This window comes from Lolium rigidum, chromosome 1 (assembly GCF_022539505.1).
Source record: "Lolium rigidum isolate FL_2022 chromosome 1, APGP_CSIRO_Lrig_0.1, whole genome shotgun sequence".
NCBI lineage: Eukaryota > Viridiplantae > Streptophyta > Magnoliopsida > Poales > Poaceae > Lolium > Lolium rigidum.
Window position 1 is genome coordinate 345,780,470 of NC_061508.1, and position 5,816 is coordinate 345,786,285.

At 41.3% G+C, this 5,816-nt stretch overlaps 1 pseudogene; it reads right to left on the bottom strand.

Annotated features, from left to right (window-relative positions):
- Window positions 1-364: 364 nt before the first annotated feature.
- Window positions 365-5,106, bottom strand: LOC124664382 (annotated as a pseudogene).
- Between the last annotated feature and the right edge of the window lie 710 nt (window positions 5,107-5,816).

Consider the following 5,816-nt stretch of genomic DNA (forward strand, 5'->3'; position numbering starts at 1 on the left):
CATCAATCCTATAGAAGGATTCATGCAAGTCACTTTCCAGCCTATCATGGAAAAGTGAACGAAGGGCACAAAAAGGACACTATCCGAATAAATACCCAAATGGAAATCCAAGCATGAAAGTAGCTGAATGCAAGCAACATCTTAAATAAAAGTACATTTCTAGAGGATGTAAACCTGGTATTGAAATGTAAAAAAAATCGAAGCATAAGTACCACATCCGGTACTGCTACTTGCTCCAGTTCACCAAGACTGTCACATTCGCCAAAAATTCAGCCTTAAACGACAAAACACCCGACTTATCATGGTGGCAAATGTACAACTTGCCTGTCTACAGCACTCGACTACTATTCTCATAATGAAATGTATAGTCCAAAAATCATTTCAGCGCCTCATCACATTCCTTAAAGACAATCCATTAAATCACAACCAAGTTAACATCAAACAAAAAGGAGACACGTACGACCCTAACCAAATCATAATGGCATAATGATGGCATGATGGCCGTTTTTTAGTACTAAATATGGCACTAAATTTTCCCAGAAGACTTGAATCAATACATAAATAGATAACTCAATCAAGAAAAATCACTCACTAAATAGAAGCAAGGCAAGTAAGAAAATACGATTCAGACAACATGCTTGATCAGCAACATTTCTGAAAAAAATTCTATTTTTCCCTAAAGATCACAATACCGAGTCAAAAATGGCACCTGTGTAAGCTGTGAGCACAACTCAATGTAATTTGGCCCAACTAATTATCTGAGATCTTCTTAGATTGAAACTCATAGTTGCCATGATTTTGTATAGGTTCTGTTTCTGAGATCAATTCATAACTCATGTCTACCAAAATAAATATAAAAAATAAACAGAATAATCACTTGAATACTTACAATAACAACTTAGAGCCTACAGAAAACACCTGAAACACACCTCACAAGGAGCAGCATAAAGTTGGATCAATTTAGCTTCTTATACACCGCCTATATTATATGCTCTGCATCGTGTACCATCGTCCAGATTCTTTCCTCCTCCTTTCCTCCAGCAAAGGTGCCCTCTAGCTAGAATTTCTCTCTTGATTAATTTTCCCTTAGCACTATAACCCTTTCTTCCCTCAATTCTTGTATTCAGTTCAGACTTCTTTTAATGTTGTTCGTGGCTCTTACATTTGTTTGCAGATATCTCCCAAGTGCTCTTTAATGGTTCTGGTGCCTTAAGTGCTTCATCACCCAGCCTGGTTGGAAGCACACGCAGCAAAAGCTGCCAATTCTTCATCATGGACAAAAAGGGATACCAATGACTATTCTTTCTAAAAAAAAATACGACATCACACTGCCAACAACATGTATAGTAGATATATTGCTGCTTAGTTTAATAACCAGCACATCAGGTTTAATCTGAAAAACATTAAACCAATGGCATATTGAAAGTATAGAAGTGTAGAATCTATAGTGCAGATTTGAGAGATGTACCTGACATTGAACATGTGCAGCCTCTTTGAATCTTCTTTTGAGGGCTAAAGCTTCAGCAGCATGGCCCACTGGAAATGCAGTGGCTTATGATCAGCACAAAGCTAAAGGCTTGGATGTCCATAAACCTTTAGCAGCATGGCTCACTGGAAATGCAGTAGGTAACAAGAGACTATGAGTGTATAACAGAAGAATATTGTTGAGAGCATTCTCAGATTCTTCATTAGTCGGAGAAAACGGGAGACACCAACCCTTGCCGCTGGCAACATCACAAGATAGGTGCACAAGATAGGTGCACTCACCGCTGGTCTACCTTATAAACATACACCGTCTAGTTTGGTTTCTAGCCCGCCCCACACGAGTTGGCAGCACTGCCGGTCCTAAGAAATAAGAATGAGTGCACGATAGGAATTTTTTTCAACCTGGGCGACACATCGGGAAGAACCAAATAAGCCAGGAAAGTTCAACCAGAGAAATAAAAAAATTCACCCTAGCTTTGGCCTAGCTTCATATATTCTCTTCCTTATCAAGTATGGCAACTCATGCCTACATTTGAACAATAGTAACACAAGAAGGCAGACACAAAGCTTGACTCTATTCACGAGAGACTAATGCACTTATGTCAAGAGCTCAAATATAGCTTGTGATGTACCAGACATTTCAATGCCAGAAGGCAGTGCAGCTATGAGAGCTTAGACCGGAAGCTAAGCAAAGAGCACAAAGATTCGCAATTTTGCTGAAAATAGAAACAGAAATCCAAAGACAACAGCAAATAGAAATAAAATTTGACGCAAGCTCCAAACATACCCTCAAAAAGAAGACATCAATATAGCTAATGAAACTAAGGATCATTCTTCAGCGGCAGAGATCAATAAAGAGCGTAAGAGCATCGCAGGCTTGCACTGCTGACTACATCTCAAAGGCCAGTTCCAAGTTCAGAGGTCCCACTCCCATACAAGTACATATCCTGACCATCCAAGCTGAGGAAGCCAGTCTTGCTTGGCTTGCTGATACATATATCTTTACTTGAACATGGAAATGTCAAAAACGCGGGCAGACTTATCAGAGGAGACAGAGATGAGGGAGTTGCCGTCCGCGGAGATGGCCAGAGACTGCACGGCTTCGCGGTGCCCGCTGAACACACGAGCCAACTCACCAGAGAGGCTGTCCCAGATGAGCACCATGCCATCGACGCATCCTGATGCTACATACTTCGACGAACCCAGCCACGCCAGGCACGTCACGCCCTCCTGCTTATCAAACACCACCACCAGCAGTAAGTTCATGATGCCATGAAAATACAAGAGAAATAGAAAAGGTCCATTGATTTCTACACCCACATCATGCTCGCAAGTGGATCGAATCGCTTGATGAGTGAGGTCCCAGATAATGAGAGTCTAATCAATGCTCCCTGTGGCCACCCAGTTATACCTGCAGAAAACAGGGGCATGGTTAGCTAGGTCAATATGAAGGCAATGTTACCATACAGAGTCCAACAATCCAAGAAATGTATCACGAAAAAGTACCTTGGTGAGATGCCCATGCACTCGACCGAGTTAGTGTGGCCCACTAATGAACCAACAACCTGCAAAAAGAACCAACAACACTTGTTACACACAAATCAGAGCTTATCTTACCTTCCATGGCACATGTTCCAAAGTTTAAAAACTATCAACAGAGTACATGCGACTTTCCTAAGAAAACAAATCTTGCAGTATATCTTACAAACAAAACTGCAGAAATCCCTACAAGCAAAAATAAGGAAATCCATAATTATATTATTTTTACATGATCTACCATGCAAACAATAGTTAGAACCACACACTGCATCAAATACTTAATATTATAAGCCAACTTGGAAGAGAAGGATACAAAGCTCATTCAGCATGGATGGGAGTGATTCATCGACCTTTTTGCTAAATTAATAGTGCAAAATCATGACATACACCCACCTGGCCTGAGTTTATATTCACAATGCACACGGAATTGTCCTGAGAGCCACTAACAATGGACTGGGAGTCCCATGTAATAGCTAAACATGTCAATCCTTGAGTGTGATAGCCATGACCTAGATTGAGGTAAAAAGATTGGACAATGAAGTTCAGGGTTGACAGAGAATACACAAAAACAACCATATGAACATATGGTAATTACAACATAGACAGTAATTTACACCGAACAACATGTCTGCATTGTGCACTTTCAAGGTCCCATATCCTCAATGTTGCATCATCTGATCCGCTACAAATAAGCTTACCTTCATACAAAAACACCTGAATTAGCTAAAATGGGTATGATACATCTGGGATCTAAACTTCTAAAGTAAACAGGTGAAAAAGATATAAGATGTTAAAGCATCACGAAGCCATTCTCGCTATTTTCCCTTTATTATTTTTATCATCAACTTCTAGTTTCACTGAAATTAACTTAGAACACAACTTAGTAGCAGAAATATAAGTACCATGATCCATATGTTTCTCTGAAATATGAATTGATAATGAAGAAGCTCTGAATTGATAACCAAAAAAATTGCTACATACAGGTGAAAAATTGCATGTGAGGCATTCCAAAGAACAGGACTCAATAAAGTCCACATTGGGGTGATGTATTGTATACCATATTAAGAGGCAGCCTGATCCTTTAACATACATATATAACTAAACAAAAGAAGAGCTCACTACCATCAGGGGTAAAGTCACCACATGTCACTGTGCTACTGTGGCCAGCAAATATACTCGGAAAGGCATTGTGGTCGGCATTCCACACCCATATATTACAGTCTTCTGATCCGGCAATTATCAAGTGACATCGCGGATGCCATTTAAGCCACTACAAAACCATAACATGTAATTAATAAACGAGTACCTAGATACAGCTTAAGAGCACGAAACAAGGAGTTATGGAATATGTTCAACTAAATGGATGAAAGTGACCACAGCATCATCTCACCTCAAAGCCTGATTCAGAGCTCTCAAGGGTTCCCTGAAGTGTTCGTGTAGCTGTATTCCATACATTTATCTGTCCATCCATACCTCCACAAGCCACCAATTTTCCATCTGAACTGAAATCCACAGTGCAGACAGTATCCCTATGTCCTGTATCGGTAACAGATATTATGTAAGCTTCATACAAAAATCTAGGCATCCATCAAAACAATTAAGGTATATAAATTGATGCAACACGAACATAAAGATGAAGATATTCCCAAACAAAAAATAATGAAAAAGACTTGCTGCAATATATCTATAATACTTTTGGAGTTTTAGATAAAATAAATAGAATACACACATTTAAGAACTAATATTGTAATAGTGACGAAGCATAGAGATAGTCCGGGTAACATTGACATAGAAAAAGTCGACTAAGGAATTCCCAATTAGACTAAGAAGATGAGTCGACAATACCAGACAGCTCTTGAACATCCTCTGCAGATCCAATCCTCCAAAGAAAACCTCTGTCATCTTTACCTCCAGAAACAACAAGCGATGCGTCTACAGGACTGCACGCAGCAGCAAATACCTCATCTGTACCCAACATATCAAGATCAGCTGTTAATATAAGTGTTTTCCAGTGCAAAGGTACTCCGGGACATGGTGTATCAAACTTATTGGTGCAAACATATAATCATAGCCACAAGACATCGTAAGTTAGTTTGTTCAATGAGGTCGTACTGTATGCCCGTGAAATGCATATGCTGAATGATCCTCAACCTCATCTGAAAACAACAGAAATTAAAGGATGCTTGGATTACGAGCATATTATAATCTCAGGGTAAAGAACTTCCAATGAACAACGAAACAATTAATATCATGGTACCGAGGTTTATATAAAATAGCATAAAACGGTACCCCTAGAAGAAGAGCCATGTCTGAGCTCATTTACAACTAAAATAGGTGTAGAAGGCAATATTCGAGTCATCGCTACTAAACGAAAGTATCTTATTCGAGTCATCGACCGGGACGATGACGATGGACGCCTTCAGCGCTTGATCTGAGCAGCCATCTACAGCTGTTGTTCATGTGGGGAGAAGAGGACGCGGCACACGAGAGAATCGGAGGCTGAAACGTACCTCAAGGAAGCCGGCGCCGAGGATATGAACGAGGGAGAGTGGGGATCCCCTCGGCTCCGATCTCCGCAGAGGCCGCCGCCGTCCAACCGCTAGGCGCGCTCCTCGCATGAGGCTCGCCGGCCTGGTCGTGGTCGCCGCCCACGAAAGGGTGCTAGGGTTTCGTCGGAGGCCGCCGCCGAGCATACGTCGGCCATGGTGTGGAGGAGCCACGACGGCGGCGTCGACCCGAAGCAGCGCCCGCCCACCTCCTCATCGCACGACGACGGACGCGGCCGACTGTCA